The sequence below is a fragment of the Nelumbo lutea genome, chromosome 1 (assembly GCF_056320005.1).
Source record: "Nelumbo lutea isolate HS-2025 chromosome 1, American lotus-T2T, whole genome shotgun sequence".
In the NCBI taxonomy this organism is placed as follows: domain Eukaryota; kingdom Viridiplantae; phylum Streptophyta; class Magnoliopsida; order Proteales; family Nelumbonaceae; genus Nelumbo; species Nelumbo lutea.
Window position 1 is genome coordinate 55,911,699 of NC_142684.1, and position 20,191 is coordinate 55,931,889.

General features: G+C 37.6%; 1 long non-coding RNA gene across 1 annotated transcript in view; it reads left to right on the forward strand.

The window, feature by feature from the left end:
- LOC148874657 (uncharacterized) overlaps positions 1 to 19,840 on the forward strand; it is a 42,970-nt gene extending 23,130 nt beyond the window's left edge. The window contains exons 2-3 of the long non-coding RNA XR_016104947.1: positions 17,590 to 17,679; positions 19,578 to 19,840. This is a non-coding gene — a long non-coding RNA (uncharacterized LOC148874657). The remainder of the gene's footprint in view (positions 1 to 17,589; positions 17,680 to 19,577) is intronic.
- Positions 19,841 to 20,191: the final 351 nt, after the last annotated feature.

Here is a 20,191-nt window from a genome sequence, read left to right on the forward strand (position 1 = left end):
TGAGGATGCACCTTGGGTGATTGGGCCACCTTGCGATGGTGTGGTGACTTTTTCTCCTGGTCGTCTTCGACCAAGTTGATGACTAGAACTTCCTCAGCCTTGGTGGAGGCAACGAGCTTAGTAAATTGGTGTGTCTGGAAGCGCGTCGTTGAACACTCCAGAACACCAGTTTAAACAATTATAATTTTTTTACCATTTGTCAAACAACTACTTGTTAGACAGTTTTTGTATGCCCTTAGCTTCAATCAAGATGATGTACTTTATGAGTTTATTATAAATGAATAAAAGTGCATATTTGATTCATGTTCCCTTGGTATGTTTCTGTGTAATACCCTTAAACTGGACACTTAATGAGACTCGTGTTAGTTTAGAATGTTCATAGCCGGTGGATCGATCTGGGGAGACCTATCCTGACAAAGTTGACACTGTGGTGCCACCAAGTCGGTTGGGGTGGCCTGTCTCAGCTACCAGGGAGAGACCCTAGGAACATATAATGTAGGATTAATTGAATCTATGAACCAGACCAGATTTTCAGTATTGCCCTGGACCTTGGAGATTGATGGGCAAAACTAGAAAGTTACACCCGACCCCTAGACTCGATTATGATACTGCACTAGGTGTCAGATTGGACTGTCTTCGATGTACCATTCAGTGAGATCCTTAGCGGGGGTCAAAACCTGGGTATGTTGGGATAGTCTGATAATTCATTTGAGTGGGTGATCATAGTGACAGGATCAGCCCCTTTGTTGGATAAAGGTAATGATCGGGGATGCACACTCACTGATGGAAACCAAGACTGCCGGTAGCCGATTTCAATCATTGAGGTTTGTTTTGCAAAATATATTTTATATGAGATATAAAAGTATATATATAATGGTTTCTAAAAGGTTTGCAAAATGTTTTAATTCCCGAGATCCATACAAGTAGAGGTGTGCAACACTGTTCCTTGCAGCCGAGGGAGAGGTCCTTTCTTGTCGGGCAGTGTATGATCATTATGGACTGAGAGGTTAAGTGTAAGACCATTAAGAATAATACCTGATGGGCTAATCTTGCATCTGCCCACAGTCCCTGGGTGTTACAAGGTGGCTTGGCCCAGGGACCACTTAGGGTAAGTGTTGGGCCCATAGAGGCCATAAGATGGGTTTTAGGGGGTGCACTGTCCATAACAGTGTATTCAGCCCGGCCTTGTAACAAAGGCTGGGTCGAACCCATGTGGCTGATGTGTAGATCAATGTTTGGGTCTCACACCGTACAAGGAAGCCCAACTGGGCAGCAATTTGGAAGGTTAAGTGAGTACATAACATTAAATGGGCCTTAAGCACATTCGAACTGGGCTGATTTGATCAGTCAATTAAAGTGGCGAATTCTGAGAGGGATCAGCTGATAGGATTGAGCCCAAACCCTATCCACTTAGAGAGTCCAAGATCTAAATAAGATTTAGATCTGGAAGCCTCCTAATCAGATTAGGAGATGGCTGATAAGATCTGCAGATAAGATAAGGGTTATCCCTTATCACTCAAAGAGACTTCTAATCCAAATATAATTTGGATCAGCAACTCCTAATGAGATTAGGAGCTGATCCCTTTATGATTATAAAAGGAGGAGGGGACAACAGCCTTTAGATATGCAACCGACACATTCTTGTCTTCAGAGCTGAAATCACAAGAAGAGAGAATTCTGCACCCTGTGAATACTCTCTTACCACATCCTTCCTGCAACCGCCGCCTCCAATAGTTCGATCTCCTACTCTCTTCTAGAGTAATGAAGATTTGATCTTCGTAGACAGTTTTGTATGCAACCACTACCCCCTCCAAGATTTGATCTTGGAGGGGGCGGCAGCCTTTGATTCATGTTCCCTTTGTATGTTTCTGTGTAATAACCTTAAGTTGGACACGTAATGAAACTCATGTTAGTTGAGAATGTTCACGGCCAGTGGGTCGGTCTGGGGAGACCTATCCTGACAAGGCTGACACTGTGGTGCCACCAAGTTGGTTGGGGTGGCTTGTCTCAGCCACCAGGGTGAGACCCTAGGCATATACAGTGTAGGATTAATTGAACCTTTGAACCGGACCAGATTTCCAGTATTGCCCTGGACCTTGGAGATTGATGGGCAAAACTGGAAAGTTACACCCGACCCCTAGACTCGATTATGATACTGCACCGGGTGTCGGATTAGGCTATCTTTGATGTACCAATCAGTGAGATCCTTAGCGGGGGTCAAAACCTGGGTATGTTGGGACAGTCTGAGAATTCATCTGAGTAGGTGATCTTAGTGACAAGATCAGCCCCTTTGTCGAGCAAAGGTAATGATCGGGGATGCACTCTCACTGATGGAAACCAAGACTACCGGCAACCGATTTCAATCGCTGAGATTTGTTTTGCAAAATATATTTTATATGAGATATAAAAGTATATATTATGGTTTCGAAATGATTTGCAAAAGGTTTTAATTCCCGGGATCCATATAAGTAGAGAGTGCAACACTGTTCCTTGCAGCCGAGGGAAATGTCCTCTCTTGTCAGGCAGTGTATGATCATTATGGGCTGAGAGATTAAGTGTAAGATCATTGAGGATAATACCTAATGGGATGATCTTGCATCTGCCCACAGTCCCTAGGTGTTACAAGGGGGCTTGGCCTAGGGACCACTTAGTGTAAGTGTTGGGCCCATAGAGCCCATCTGATTGGTTTCAGGGGGTGCACTATCCATATTAGTGTATTCGACCAGGCCTTGTAACAAAGGCTGGGCCAAACCCATGTGTCTGATGTGTAGATCAATGTTTGGGTCCCACGCCATACAAGGAAGCCCAACTGGGTAGCAGTTTGGAAGGCTAAATGAATACATAACCTTAAATGGGCCTTAAGCCCATTTCGAACTGAGCTAATTTAATTAGTCACTTAAGGGGCGAATTCAGAGATGCATCAGCTGATAGGATTGGGCCCAGACACTATCCACTTAGAGAGTCCAAGATCTAAATCAGATTTAGATCTGGAAACCTCCTAATTAGATTAGGAGATGGTTGATCTAATCTGTAGATAAGATAAGGGTTATCCCTTATCTTAAAGGGACCTCTAATCCAAATATGATTTAGGTTAGCAACTCCTAATGGGATTAGGAGCTGATCCCTTTAAGTCTATAAAAGGAAGAGGGGGTGGCAGCCTTTAGACATGCAAAACACACATCCTTGTCTTCAGTGCTGAGATTACCAGAAGGGAGAATTATGCACCTTGCAAATACTCTCTTGCCGCTTCTTTCTGCAGGCGCCGCCTACAGCAGTTCGATCTCCAGTTCATGGGAGAAATCAAGATTGGATCTTGATACCAATCTTTTGGAGAAAAGATTGGTGGGAGTTGTATTCACAAGCCGTCTTGTTGATTCTTGCGAAGGGTTAAGTTCTTTTGGAAGAACACTGTTGATTCTGCTCCACCTTGCACTGTGTCATCTTCAGTGGGAGCAAATTTTGGATCCTTCCTTGGGCGTGAACACCTCCATTGGGAGATACTACTTCTCTGTATTAGGTATTATCTCTCCCTACTCCTTTTGGTTCAGATCTGGTTCAGTTTATGATTCAAGAATGATCCTTGAAAATATGATTTTCTAAATGGGGAACTCGATTCCTAGTTGAAGGGAGAGAAAAATTTTTGAAATTCGCCCCCTTATTCCGCAATATTTGGGTGTCCATGTGATGGATTTCCTATCCCTTCAGATCTTGATACCATACTTTTGGAGAAAAGATTGATTGGAGCTGTATTCACAAGCCATCTTGTTGATGCTTGCGAAGGGTCATGTTCATTTGGAAGAACACTGCTGATTCTGCTCCATCCTACACTGCGCCATCTTCAGTGGGAGCAGATTTTAGATCCTTCCTTGGGCGCGAACACCTCCAATGGGAGATACTATTTCTCCGTATCAGGTATAATCCCTTCCTACTCCTTTTGGTTCAGATCTGGTTCAGTTTATGGTTCAAGAATGATCCTTGAAAATATGATTTTCTAAATAGGGAATGCGGTTCCCAGTTGATGGGAGAGAAAATTAGTTTTGAAATTCGCCCCCTTATTCCGCAATCTTTGGGCGTCCATGTGATGGATATCCTATCCCTTCAGTGGTATCAGAGCCCAGGTTCAAATCTTGAACCAATTTGTTTCAAATCTGAACCTGCGCAAATGGGCAGAAGGCGTTCAACCCGATTTGCGCAGATATGGGTTTTGGGAAATTTGTTCCCAAAATTGATGGGCAAATAATCTAAAATTAATTTTATATAAATTTGATTATTGTTTAGATTAGTTCTTTATGATTTTCTTGATTTATGGGTTGTTCGTACAAGAGGAGATAGAATTCTTGGTTTGCGTAGGGAAAACTACAAGATTTGCAGTTTCTTGATTTATTTCTTAAATTTGGTCTGTAAATATTTTTTTTTATTTTTAGACTCAATGTATTGGTCATTCGATTTGATGTAATTATAATAGAAATTAGGTTTTCTATTTCTATTTATTTTTGGATTGAAGATGGCGGCACATGGAAGGAGATTTCGCAGATGGGACATTCGCTACCTGTGATTTGTAGTTTGTGAAACTGTAATCTGTGATCTAACCTCTATTTTGCAGGATGGATTGTGTGAACAACCCTATTTGACTTATTCTTGATTTAGTTTTATCAGTTCTTTAATTTCAGATTATTTTCTTGAATTAAAGATTTAATTAAGGATCAAACCCTAGACCCATTCGAACCAAGATTGGTCCAAATTGTTTGGACCAAATCTAGGGTTTAATCAGGGCTGAAAGTCAACCCTAATTTTTCCCACTAATGGGCCTGAGGATTGATATTTAATTAAATGGTTAATTTGGCCCAACCTATAAAGGCCCAGTTTTAAATAGTTAAAACTGCCAAAAGCCCACTTCAAAGGTTAAAGCTATATGGGCCGAACTAGGTAACCCTAATTCAGCCCATATACCTAGATAATATTAATGGTTAATAAATATTTAAAATGGGCTTCCAATGGGCCTTACAGATGATTAATTGATTGGATCAATTTATCCCTGCATGAGATGTTTGGATGTCTGATGTGCTGCGTACATGGGCCATAAGTGCTTGGCCCATGCTCAATCGACAGTGGCTCTTGCGCACACCATGGCGGAATGCACATCATTGCCATGGTGTCCCTTTTGGTCATTGGATGACCTCCATCAATGGTGGGCCCCCACACCTCATCAAGAGGTTACGTGCGGAACCCTAGCCGATTAAGGCCCACCGAAATCTGACTTTATGAAAGTTAGTGGGAGCCACTTTGGTTTGACCTAAATCAAACTAGGGCGTAATAACAGTTCCCTCCAGCTGATATGAGTGCATGTGCTAGGGAGATTCATATGATGAACTCTCTAAAGGTCTTCCATCATTAGCATGAGGATGGGTCCTTTAGTAATGAGGAAACACACCAAAAAATGGGTTATCCATTTGCTGTTGGGCTTGTCTAAGTGTTTCATAAGATGATAGGGGCATCATAGACCAATGTGGGAGGGGCTTCACCAGAAAATGGGAACTCTCTCACGGTACCTTGGCGTTCACGAATATCATGGGTAAGTACTCACTAGACAGAAAGGTTTACCTAAAAATGGCTCTGAACCTTGTTTGACAGAGGCCAAAGGGAAAATTCATATGATGAGTGGATATGATCCTTTACAAAAAGGTAGTGGGATTATGTAGTTGAAACAGTTGGCTCCATGCACCTATGTGATTTCCCACATTTCTAGAGACAACCCGTAATCTCCGTCACTGAGAAAGGAGAGAAATCTTAGAGATGAATAAATGGAAATGGAATATAGATTAAAATCCATATCTATGTAATGAACATGAATCAAATTAGGTTATGGACTAATGTTTTCTCTTTTATCAGAAAATGGCAAATGGATCTTTTGCAAAGATTCTTGATGACAACAAGCTTAAGGGCCCAAACTATGCGGACTGGTACAGGAACCGTATGCTAGTCCTAACTTCTGAAAAGCTAGACAAAGTGGCAAAGAATCCTGCCCTAGAGCGTCCTGGAGATAGGGCTTCTAAGGCCCGAATGAGAGACTATTAGGAATGGGAGGAGAAAAACTCCCTTGCCTGGTGTTACATCATTGCCTCCTTGGGCAACCCAATACAGAGGCAGTTCGATCAGATCAACTAGTCAAGGATATATTGGACAGTCTCAAGATGATGTATGAAGAATAGAATCGTTCTACTCGACAAAAGGTCTTGAAACAGTTCATGACTACACAAATGACCAATGGCCAACAAGTTCACGACCATTGTCTTTGGATGATAAGATACATCAACGAACTGGAGGCTCTTTGATCCGGGCTGGACCTTGCGACCTAGATAGATGCTATCCTTAATTCTTTGCCTCTTTCCTTTAATCCGTTCATCATGAACTATAACATGAACAAGCTGAATGTCAGTTTGCAAGAGCTCAACAATATGTTGTAAAGAGCTGAAGGGTTGATTAGAAAGGATGAGCCTGTAGCTATGCTTGTTGAAGTTAGCAAGATAGGCAAGAGAAAGAGGAAGGTAAAGAAGCCTTAGAAGAAAGCCACTAAGGGTAAGAAGCAGAAGAAAGACAAAGCATCAGATGCCTGTCACTTCTGCAAAAAGACCAGCCACTGGAAAATGAATTGTCTTGCCTACCTGGAATCCAAGAAATGTAATTTCAAAACTTGTGTTATAGAAACCAATTTATTGGTAGTTTCTGCATCTTGGTGTATTGACTCCGGGGCTTCAACTCATGCGTGTAACTCACTGTAGGGTTCAAGGTAAGCAGAAGGCTGAGTGAAGGAGAAGTCACACTCTACTTGGGGACTATTGCAACTGTTGTAGCCGCGGCCATAGGAACCGTGGAATTACTGTTTAGAGAATGAACAATTGTACTAAAAGATTGTCTTTATGTACAAAATAAAAGAAGAAATTTGATTTCTGTCTCAAAACTGTGGCAGATGGTTATTCTGTCTTCTTTAGTAATATGATTACTATTAAAAGAAATAACAGATTCATCGCATACGGGGAACTGGAGAATGGTCTCTATGTTCTACATAACAAAACTATGTCGGCTGAAATCCCCAAGAAGAGAGCCCATGATACAGTTAATCCCACGTGTCTGTGGCATTACCAACTTGGCCACATCGCTGTTGACCGAATCACAAGGTTGGTGAAGGATGGTCATTTGGATTTTCTAACTGTAGAAGATCTTCCCACCTGTGAGCTTTGCCTACAAGGCAAGATGATGAAACGACCATTTAACGGTAAGCCTAAAAGTTGTACAAGCACACTAACCTAATACATACTGATGTATGTGGTCCCCTGAGTGTTAGGACACGAAATCAACACATGTATTTCATCATCTTCACAGATGATTTTTCATGATATGGTTACATGTACCTAATGAGACACAAGTCTGAATCCTTTGAAAAGATCAAAGAGTTTAGACAAGAGGTTGAGAAACAGTTAGGGAGAGAAATTAAAACCCTTCGATTAGATCGAGGTGGCGAGTATCTCTCCGACGAATTCAAGAATACTTAAAGGAAAATGGGATAGTATCATAATTAGCTCCTCCTTCTACACCACAACTTAACGGTGCTTCAGAGAGGAGGAATAGGACCTTATTGGATATGGTCCGGTCGCTTCTCATACACTCAGAGTTACCCACATCCTTTTGGGGTTACGCATTAGAGACTGTGATTTACATGGTGAATCAGGTTCCAACCAAATCGGTTTCAAATACTCCATATGAACTTTGGACCAGAAAGAAACCAAGTGGCAGACACTTGAAGACTTGGGGTTGTCCAGCACACGTTAAAAGAATGAGTGCAGACAAATTGGAATCCAAGACCAGCCGTTGTCTATTTGTAGGCTACCTAAAAGGTTCTGTAGGATACCTATTCTATGACCCAAGTGAGCAAAAAGTGTTCTGTAGTCGAAATGCACAATTCTTGGAAACCGATTACATCTTAGACACCCATCATCAGGAAGTTGCTCTTGATGAGGAGAGCTCAGGAGCAGTGGGAGATGTCCCATAAGTTCCAGGTAGTGACCAACCTAGAAGATCCACTCGGGTATCCAGGCCACCAGTCCATTATGGTTATGACCAGGATAGTTACCTGGTGGAAACCTTGACTAGTGAAGAGGATCCCTTGACTTACGCGGAAGCTATGTTGGATATAGATTCCTAGAAGTGGGTGGAGGCCATGAGAGTAGAGATGGACTCAATGGAGAACAATGGAGTCTGCACTCTAGTAAATCCACCCTCCGGGGTAAAAGCAATCGACTGCAAATGGATTTACAAGAGGAAGAAGGGCCCCGATGGTAGGGTTGAGGCCTTCAAAGCTCGTCTGGTGGCGAAAGGTTTGTTTTGCAATCGTTGAGGTTTGTTTTGCAAAATATATTTTATATGAGATATAAAAGTATATATATAATGGTTTCTAAAAGGTTTGCAAAATGTTTTAATTCCCGGGATCCATACAAGTAGAGAGTGCAACACTGTTCCTTGCAGCCGAGGGAGAGGTCCTTTCTTGTCGGGTAGTGTATGATCATTATGGACTGAGAGGTTAAGTGTAAAACCATTGAGGATAATACCTAATGGACTAATCTTGCATCTGCCCACAGTCCCTGGGTGTTACAAGGTGGCTTGGCCCAGGGACCACTTAGGGTAAGTGTTGGGCCCGTAGAACCCATAAGATGGGTTTTAGGGGGTGCACTGTCCATAACAGTGTATTCAGCCAAACCTTGTAACAAAGGCTGGGCCGAACCCATGTGGCTGATGTGTAGATGAATGTTTGGGTCCCATGCCATACAAGGAAGCCCAACTGGGCAGCAATTTGGAAGGCTAAGTGAGTACATAACCTTAAATGGGCCTTAAGCCCATTCGAACTGGGCTGATTTGATCAGTCAATTAAAGGTGCAAATTCTGAGATGGATCTGCTGATAGGATTGGGCCCAGACCCTATCCACTTAGAGAGTCCAAGATCTAAATAAGATTTAGATTTGGAAGCTTCATAATTAGATTAGGAGATGGTTGATCTGATCTACAGATAAGATAAGGGTTATCCCATATCACTTAAAGGGACTTCTAATCCAAATATGATTTGGATCAGCAACTCCTAATGGGATTAGGAGCTGATCCCTTTAAGATTATAAAAGGAGGAGGGGGCGGCAGCCTTTTGATATGCAACCAACACATTTTTGTCTTCAGAGCTGAAATCACAAGAAGAGAGAATTATGCACCCTGCGGAAACTCTTTTGCTGCTTCCTTCCTGCAGCCGCCGCCTCCAGCAGTTCGATCTCCTTCTCTCTTCTGGAGTAATCAAAATTTGATCTTGATACCAATCTTTTGGAGAAAATATTGATTGGAGCTGTATTCACAAGCCATCCTGTTGATTCTTGCGAAGGGTCAAGTTCATTTGGAAGAACACTGTTGATTCTGCTCCATCCTACACTGTGCCATTTTCAGTGGGAGCAGATTGTGGATCCTTCCTTGGGCGCGAACACCTCCATTAGGAGATACTGTTTCTCCATATCAGGTATAATCCCTTCCTACTCCTTTTGGTTCAGATCTGGTTCAGTTTATGATTCAAGAATGATCCTTGAAAATATGATTTTCTAAATAGGGAATGCGATTCCTAGTCGAAGGGAGAGAAAAATTAGTTTTGAAATTCGCCCCCCTTATTCCGCAATCTTTGGGCGTCCATGTGATGGATATGCTATCTCTTCACGACTAACTTCATAAATGGGTGAGAATGGGTCGTATCCATAGGGAAGCAAGTGAAAAATTAATATATACTTAAATTCAGACAAGAGATTGCAATTGGGAATGGTAGAAAATACAATGTTAAAATCTATTATTGCTGAAATAAAATGTTTTGAATTTATACAAGACAATAAATAAAAATCAGAATTTAATAAAGTATGGGAATCAACAAAGGAAATGAATAAATAAAATGATACAAAATCTAGTTCTTGTGGCAGTAGCTGCAGATCGGCCAGACAACTTGCAGAAACTCCTCCTAACAAGAACTGGGCATCTGTCCTTTCTACAACCCTCGAACCCCTTAAGACACCTTAGCATTGAATTGAACGAATTCAGATATGCAAAATAGAGAAATAAAAAAAAGAATTAAATCTAAAAGATTGTAGAAATAAAAATAATAGAAAATAAAATAAAGAAAAGAAAAGAATGGTTGATCAGATCCAGTGGCGGTAGTTGTAAAATGGTTGAACAGGTTGCAGGAACCCCTCCTGAGAAGAATTGGACGTCCTCCTCTTCTACAACCCTTGAACTCCTCAAGAAACCTTAGACTTGTTAACTGGGTAAATTGACCAACCCTTCTCCAGGGCCCCTGGGTACTTTTTATAGAGAAGGGTGGATATAATTGGGAATAGAGAGAAAGAGGGGGTGGCAGGTGGGTTTTAGCAAAATTATGGGTGCCCTAGGATTTAGAATGAAGGGTTAGGATGGTTCTAAGGTGATCCTAAGGCTAAGAAGAAAATGAAAAGGCACCCAATATTATGTAAGGCTGAGATTTAATGGCTAAAGGCAAAATGGTGAAAATTAGAAGTTAGGTGGCTCCTAGGGTTAGAATGTTAAAAAGAGAGTGCCCTAGAATGGATGGTAGAGATTAGAAGATATGCAAGGTGAGGATTTAGCAGTTAGGGGTGGCTAGGGTTTGCTAAGAGTGAAAAGAATGGGTTAAAAGGCGTCTTAGGGTTTGCTAAGGCGTGGGTAGCATGTTAATATAGTAGGAGGGGCGCCAAACTGTGTTTAGTAGCTAGGAGGCGCCCTCTTGCTCTCAGTTTTTTAGAAAAACACCCCCTCTCTCAGCTTGACTTTACACCAGCTTCCCTAAAGCTACTTTTCATCCATGAAAACTTCCTAGTTTCCCCAGAATTTGCACAAAGACCCTTAGGGGCCACAACATTGCATTTAACTGGGAAAAGTGCACATCCTGACTACTGTAAGGCTGGAAATGCCCTTGAATTGATGCCCTTAAGGCATCCAAATGCAGAGTTATCACACCCCCAACTTAAACCTTGCTAGTCCCTTAGTAATGCAGCCTTGAAATTACACTGAGCACAGAGATCCTTCCCATCTCAAGATCATCTTGATAGAATTAGTCAAGCATCCTGATTCCAGAATTCTTAAACTTTGTATAAATCGGTATTAGGCTTAAGGGGTAAAATTGTCATACTTTGAATATTATAGAAACTTAGCTTAAAAATCTTATATACCCTTCCATTTGCAGACTGTCTTGATAAGTTGAGATTGATTTTTTGAAATCAGGTGGGTATTCTTCTTATCATTTTTTATAGTGGATTTCTACCCCTGAACTTGATATGCATACTTATTTGTTTTTTCTTACCTTCAACCATTTTACGTGAATCTCGACACTTACCTTAGGTGAAGAGACCCGGTTACTAAGTCTAGGGTATCCATTGACATTTTATTCTCTTTTTCTTTTTCTCTTTTCTTTTTTTTTTTTTTTTTTTGCAATACTGTGTTTCAGGGTAGTCCACTGTTTTTAACAATTTGAAGAATTTTTGTCTAATTTCACCATCTTTCTCTTCTTATCTTTGTAGTGGCAAGCTTGGGAGTTTTTTCCAATTTCTAAATGGTTTCGACAATATTCAAATAAGACCAATTTTGACTCCTATCACTTGATTCCATTTTCAACAAAATTCAATATTCTTTTATCAGTTTCCTCAACTTTTTCTGTTTGGAAATTACTTTTAATGGAAAAAAAATTTAAATTTTTTAGTGAAATTTTAATTCTACATATTTAAAGGCTTAGCTTCTCATTTTTTTTTTCAATTTTTTTCTCTCTTTCCTCACCCCCTAACTTAAATGCCATTGTCCTTAATGGCATGACTAGAATGATGCAAAAAGGATTTGGGCCAAAGGGAACAATGAATAGGGTTTTCCTGTGGGGTTCAAGGTCTTCCACCTAGTCTCGAATCAAGAAAAGAAAAACAAATCCTAAAAGCAAAAACACTAAAAACTATGTTGGGTTGCCTCCCAACCAGCGCTAAGTTTAATGTCTTCAGCCGGACACATTCACGCATTATTCCCATCTATACTCAATGACTCACTTTCATCTTCCGATAGACAAGGTTCAGATTGGGCTAACCACGGGGTAGGTAGGGCATCTAAAAGATCATCCACTATATCCACCTTGCACTCATCTTCCCCTAGGTTTGGATACTTAGAGACACTAAAAATGTTTAATCGGACTTTCTGCTCCTCTAATGAAATTTCCATTTCTCCCAATTTACAGCTGATATTTGTATCGATCGTTGCTAGAAACGGACATCTTAAGATTATCGGGATGTGGTTCAGTTCCTCGGTTAGGGTCATGTCTAGGATGATGAAATCTACTGAGAAGTGACAACCCTCTACCCTGACAATGACGTCCTCAATAACATTTAGAGAAGTCTTGACTGACCAATCAGTGAGTTGTAGAATTACCAGGGTAGGTTCTAAATCGTCGATCCTGAACCTATCATGAATGGATGGAAGCATATTTATACTGACCCCTAGATCCAATAAGGCCCAATCGAAGGTGCTTCCAAAGATGACACAACTTATGAGAGGAGCACTAAGGTCTTTCATTTTTTGGGGAAAGTGGTTTAAGAGAGCTGTACTAACATCTACCAAGAGCATTATTCTTAGTGGTGTCGATCGTGGCTCCATCATTTGAGTACACAACTCTTTTAAGAACTTGGCATAGGCCGGGATATGTTGGATCGCGTCGAGGAGAGGGAAGTTAATATGGACTTCTCTGCTCTCCTCGTTGCGAGTCTCTTTCTTATTTCACATCGGCCCGACTGTGTGTGCAGTTGGAAAGGGAACTATGGGTTGGTTCACTAAAGGTTATTATTCTAACATTTTCTTTCATTCTTCTTCTCCCCCTAACATAGGGTCTTCCTGCTCCTTTTCTTCTTCTTCAATTTTCTTTTTCTCATGTGGGTCCTCTAAAATCATCTAACTCCTTAAGGTTATAATAGCCTTGGTATTTTTAGGCTAAGGTTTCTTAGGAAGTGGTTGAATTTGTTGTGGAGGAAAACCCGATGGCTGATTTCTAGGACTGACAACCGGTTGACTTTGTAACTGCCCTACTCCTCTCCTCTTCTTGGCTTCGGCTAGCTGTCATATATGGCTCTCTAATCTATCGATGGACTGTTGCTGATTTAGGATTAGCTACTGAAGCTACATGAATTAATCATCTACTGTATGGGTTTGAGGAGGTTGAGGGTAAGCCTGATATGGTTGGACCGATTAGTTCCTAGGGTACACCTGCTAGAATGAACTTTGTACTTGTGGCCTTTGAAATTGTTGGGCCATGGAGTTAGGTGGATGATGATACTACTAGGACTGTGTATGGATGATGATACCACAAAACCCGCTTAGGCGTAGTTGTTTAACCTCTTTCCTTAGACACCAACCGTTGGTTCAAGTTTTCCTAAAATTCAACACACCTTTGAATCAAATATGAGGCTTCCCTAAAGGATCATACTATCCAAATTTTAAATTAGGGTTTAGGGTGAACCACACATGAAGGGTGGTGATTTTTAGGCCAAGGAAGGGTGATGAAATCCCCACCTTATCTTATTTAAGTTGGATGCCCTTAAAATGGATTAACGGAAAGAAAAAATGAACACAACAAATGCAACTAATTACAATGCATGAGCAATTAATTCTAAAGTGCAATTAAGCAATATAACATAAAAGAATAAAATAAACTAAGCAAGAGAAGCAATTAAGAAACCTAGCACATTCACAAGTAGCTATGATAATCAATTAAATAAAGGTATATGATACATGCTCTAGAATATGAAACCCTAAATGTTGGGATGCCAAAAACTAAAAAAAAAATTGATTTTTTTTTTAATTTTAATTTTATTCTTTTATTTTTAAAATTCAAAATTTTAAATTTAAATTTCGAAATTTGAACTTAAAATTCAAATTCAAATTCAGATTTGAATTTAAATTTAAATTTGAAATTTAAATTCAAAATTTGGAAAATTTGGACAATTTCCTTTTTTTAACAATTGATTATTCAATTAAAGCACTAATAAAAAGGAAATTAAATAAGGCAACAAATAATTATAATAAACAGAAAATAAAAGAAATACTAATGCTAAAAAGATTAACAACTAACAAAATAAATTCTAACAAAACAATTACTATAAAAATTAAACCGAAAATACAAAAAGAAAAGATTATGTGGCAATAAAATAAAAAAATGAAATAAAATAAACAATTTTTTTTCTGTTTTTTTTTTGAAATAAAAGAAAAGCACAAACTTAAAAAGACCAAAAATTCGAACAAGAAATTAAAATAAAGAAGGAAAATAAATGTAGAAACAAAACGAAAGACAAATAAAACTAAAAAAATAAATCAGATCTAAACAAATTAATTAAAAATTCAAAAATCACTATATTATAAAAAAGGAGTTTGAAAATAAAAACAAAAAAAATAAAAATAAAATGGGACAACTACACCTGAAACGCGATCCAATTTCTCTTCTCTTCTCTTCCGTCCTGTAGTCCCACAATGCTCCAATACCCCACCTTTCGCTATTCCGTCCTGCAGAATCAAAGAGAAACAAGAATTAATCTGAGATAACGGATCAAGTAATAAAACAAAAATAAAATAATAATGAAACATATCCGGATAAAGCAAACAAAAATCTTTCTCCGTGCTTCCCCAGAAATAGTGTAAAAAACTTGGTGTGTCCGGAAGCGCATCGTTAAATACTCCAGAACACCAATTTAAACATTTATAATTTTTTTACCATTTCTTAAAAAACTACTAACGTAGTAAATGGGTGAGAACGGGTCATATTCACAGGAAGGAAGTGAAAAAATTAATATATACTTAGATCTGGACAAGAAAATGCAATCGGGAATGGCATAAAATACAAAAATAAAATCTATTATTACTAAAATTAAGTGTTTCGAATTTAAACAAGACAATAAATAAAAATCAGAATTTAATAAAGTATGGGAATCAATAAAGGAAATAAATAAATAAAATGATCTAGAATCCAAATCCGGTGGCAGAAGCTGCAGATCAGCCAGATAGCTTGCAGAAACCCCTCCTAACAAGAACTAGACATCCGTCCTTTCTACAACCCTCAAACCCCCTCGAAACACCTTAGCCTTGAAACGAACGAATTCAGATTTGCAAAATAGAGAAATGAACAAGAATTAAGTCTAAAAGATTGCAGAAATAAAAATAACATAAAAGAACATAAAGAAAAGAAAAGAATGTTGATCAGATCTAGTAGCGGTAGTTGTAGAATGGTTGAGGGAATTGACCAACCCCTTCTCCAAAGCCCTTGGGGTCATTTTTATAGAGAAGAGTGGATATAATTGGGAATAGAGAGAAAGAGGGCGGTGGCAATTGGGTTTTAGCAAAAATATGGGTGCCCTAGGGTTTAGAATGAAGGGTTAGGATGGTTCTAAGGCGATCCTAACCCAATATTATGTAAGGTTGAGATTTAATGGCTAAAGGCTAAATGGTGAAGATTAGAAGTTAGGTGGCTCCTAGGGTTAGAATGTTAAAAAGAGAGTGCCATAGAATGGATTGTGGAGATTAGACGGGATGGAAAGTGATGACTTAACAGCTAAAGGCGGCTAGGGTTTGTTAAGAGTGAAAAGAATGGGTTTAGCAGCTAGGAGGGGTGCCAAACTATGTTTAGCAGCTAGGAGGCGGCCCTCCTGCTCTCAGTTTTTCATAAAAAACCCCCGCTTTCAGTTGGACTTCACACCGGCTTTCCAAAAGGTTCATTTCAGCCATGAAAACTTCTCAGTTTCCCCAGAATTTGCACATAGACCCTTAGAGGCCACAACATTGCATTTAACTGGGAAACGGGCACATCTTGACTATTCTAAGGCCGAAAATGCCCCTAAATTGATGCCCTTAAGGCATCAAAATGCATAGTTATCATAACTACTGCTCGAGATGTGTTTCTACGAGACACCTTTCTATTCCTCTTCTTGTTCTTCATATCCGAGAGCAACCCCATAATTGAAAGATTCAACATGTTGCCTACAGAAGAAGGTCAAAAGTCAGCTAAATTAGTATGAAACAAATCAATAAAAATTAAGTACGGATAGTTCTACATTTTGATGCCTTAAGGGCATCATTTCATGTGTATTTTTGGCCTTATAATAGTCAAAGTATGCCATTTTCCCAGTTAAATTCAATGTTATGGCATCTGAGGGTCTCAATGCAAACTCTGGGCAAAGTTGGGAAGGTTTTATGGCTGAATCGTAGTTTTTGGGAAGTTGGTGTGAAGTCCAGTTGAGAGAGAGGGTGTTTTTGTTAAAAATTGAAAGCAGGGGGTGCCTGCTAGCTGCTAATCCCAGTTTGGCGCCCCTCTTATTGTATTTGCATGCTCCCCACGCCTTAGCAAACCCTAGGGTGCCTTTTAACATATTCTTTTCACTCTTAACAAACCTAGCCACCCCTAACTGCTAAATCCTCACCTCCATCCCTTCTAATCTCCACCATCCATTCTAGGGCACTCTCTTTTTAGCACTCTAACCCTAGGAGCCACCTAACTTCTAATATTCACCATTCAACCTTTAGCCATTAAATCTTAGCCTTACATAATATTGGGTGCTTTCTCATTTTCTTCTCAGCCTTAGGATCACCCCAAAACCATCCTAACCCTCCATTAGAAACCCTAGGGCACCCTTTTTTCTCTCTAATCCCAATTGTATCTACCATTCTCTATAAAAAGGACCCAAGAGCTTCTGAGAAAGGATTGGATTCTTCCCCTAGGTAAGATAGAAGGCTGATCTTGAGAAGTTCAAGGGTAGAGGAAGAGGAGGGTGCCCAGGCAACAGGAGGGGTTCCTACTTGCAGTTCGCCAACACCACTATTGCCACCTTTGGAATTGGATCCCAACTATTTTGCATTAGTTTTAGATTTAATTTCTGTTATTTCATTTGTGGTTTTGCTATTTCCTTTCTGCATTTTTTTTTCATTTTGTTTGATCTTCGTTTTCTTTTTTGCATATCTAGAATTCGGCCAAGTAAGACGGAAGGCCTAGCTCGAAAAGTTCGAGGGTCGAAGGAGAGATCCAAAGATTGCTACCTATGATCGGATTACAGACATTTTAATTATTTTCTTTTCTATTTATTACTATATTTATTTATTTTTCTACACTTTTAATTTCTATAATGTTCGAATTCTATCTTTTTCAGTTTAATTAATTAATTTTTATATTTTTGCACTTTCATCTTGTGTTCTCTTGTTCGGATTTGAGTATGTATTAATTTTTCCCTTACTTCCCTGTGGATACGACCCTTTCTCATCATTTTACTGCGTTTGTAATTGTTTGAGAATCGAAAAAAATTATATAAATGTTAAATTGGTGTTCCAAAGTGTTTAACGACACGCTTCCGGATCACAACAAGTTTTTGGTGCCGTTGCCGGGGAAGCACGGAGAAAAATTTTTATTTACTTTTTCCGGATCTCTTTCATTATTTTTTCCTTTTCATTTGATTACTTGATCTGTTATCTCAGTTTAATTTTTATTTCTCTTTGATTCTGCAGGACGGAATAGCGAAAGGTAGGGTACCAAAGCATTACGGGATTGTAGGATGGAAGAGAAGAGAAGAGAAGAGAAATTGGATTGCGTTTCAGGTGTAGTTGTCCAAATTTATTTTTAATTTTTGAAATCCTTTTTTTGGTAGAACAGTGATTTTTGAATTTTTTGAATTAATTTTTTTCCTCTAGATCCATTTTTTTAGTATTATTTTGCTTCCATTTTGTTTCTAGAGCTATTCTTCTTTCTTTATTTTAATTTCTTGTTTGAATTTTTTTGCTTTATTAGGTTTGTGTTTTTCTTTTATTTTAGATTTAAAAAAAATCAATAAAAAACAAAAAAATTGTTTATTTTATTTTATTTTATTTCTTACAGCATAATTTTCTTTTATTTATTTTATTTTATTTTATTTTTGGTTTAAATTTTAGATTCATTTTTTTCTTTTATTTCAGATAAAAAACAAAAAATAAAAAATAAAAAAATTGTTTATTTTATTTTATTTTTTTGTAGTGTATTTTTCTTTCATTAATTTTCTTTTCGTATTAATTTTAGATTTCTGTTTTTCTTTTATTAAAAAAACAAAAAAAAACAAAAAATATATATATAAATAAAAAAATCAGCAGTTTTTCTTTTGTTTATTTTATTTTTGGTTTATTTTTTTTAGATTTGTATTTTTTTCTTTTATTTTATCTATTTCTTGCATAATTTTTTTTTATCATTTTATTTTCAGTTTAATTTTTAGATTAGCAATTAGTTTGTTAGAATTTATTTTTGGTAGTTGTTAACTCTAATTAGTACAATTAATTGTTGTTTTATTTTCTGTTTGCAATTATTATTTGTTGCTTTATTTAATTTCTTTTCTTTTAGTTGTTTGATTGAATAATTAATTGCTAAATAGGAAATTGTGGAAATTTTTTAATTTGAATTTAAATTTCAAATCTGAATTTAAAGTCAAACTCAGTTTCGAATCTGAATTTGAATTTGAATTTTAAATTTTGAAATTTAAAAAAAGTAAAAAGAAAAAAAAATTAAAAATTCAAATTTAAATTTTAGGAATTTAAATTTCAAAATCTGAATTTGAGTTTAAACTCCCAAAAATTTAAAATTTTAATTAATATATTTATATATAAATAAATAAAATGTACTGTTACTGTTATACCTTCATTGGGAGTTACTATTACTGTTTTCTCCTTGGGTGTGAACACCTTCATTGGGAGTTACTATTACTTCATATCAGGTATATCCCTCTCCTCCCTTTTGGTTTCAGATCTGGTCCGGTTTGGTTCAAGATTGATCATTGAAAATGCAGTTTTCTAAAATAGGGAATGCAATTCCCAAATGGGAGAGAGAAATTTTTGAAATTTTGCCCAACCTTCCTGTAGGGTTTGGCCATCCATATGATGGATCTCTCATCCCTTCACATAGGATATTATACTTGCAACATTTTGATATTTATTTTTGTCTTTAAACATTATTTTTGAATTTATCGATATTTTTTAGTGAGCACTCCATATTTTAGGGAATTGGGCTGATGGAGTTCAAATAACTACAACAAAAGAATGTAATTGTTTGAACCTTGTTTATTTTATTGAATTCTTATTTTTGATTTTGTTATGCTATAGGTAAGGGTGCCAGCTAAATTGGGTAGTGATAAATTTTTTATATTGGTCTTCATTTTCTCATGAGAACAAATAGCTATCATTATGTGCCTTAATCTACATGAAATTTCTCTTTGAATGGGATTTGAAGAGTTTATTGATCAGGAACCAAAATTTCTCTCTAAATCATTATATGCTAAAGTTGAACTTAGGTTTAAAGAGTCTATTGAACCACTATAGTAGAGATAATTAGCCTTTGTTTGGAAAGATAATTAGCTAATGCATTCCCTAACTTGTCCACACAAATTAACAAAAATACTAGTGGATTTTGTTACCTGGCTTCCTTTTCATTTTTTCATTGTATATTGCATATCTAATTAGATTGTATTTCTTTGTAGGTAAAACATGCGACGAGCGACTCTTAAAGGATGGCCAAAGACAAGGGATAGTTCTTTTATATTTAGAACTTTTTTAAGGGAAATTTGACATTTGTAATACATTTTAAACAATGGATGTATTTTTCTTTTTGTAGAACAATGGATGTATTCAAATTATACATGGCATGTAATTTCTTATTACAATAATATAACAACTTGCTAAAAATTATTATATAATTTTCATGTGATGTATGAATAAAACAGGTGTTGCTTTAAAGTGGCAGTTATAATTGTTGTTATTTTACTATTTTATTTGGAATATAGCCAATATTTTTCTCTAGTTTCAAACAATTAGCTATGGTTTTGCAAGATGGCTATAGATTTCAGCTTTTAGCCATTGTTTCTCAAAAACCATAGCTATAGGTTGATATATATAGCTTCGATTTTATAGAAAACCATAGTTACAGCTTGGCATATCTAGTTGCGGTTTTTCAAGAAATTGTGGCTATAGATTACACCTTTTAGCCACGGTTTTTATAAAACCGTAGTTATAAGTTAAAATATTTAACTTTAGGTTGATACATTTAGCTATGGTTTTATAACAAACCGTAGCTATAAATGGAAGAATTTAGCTA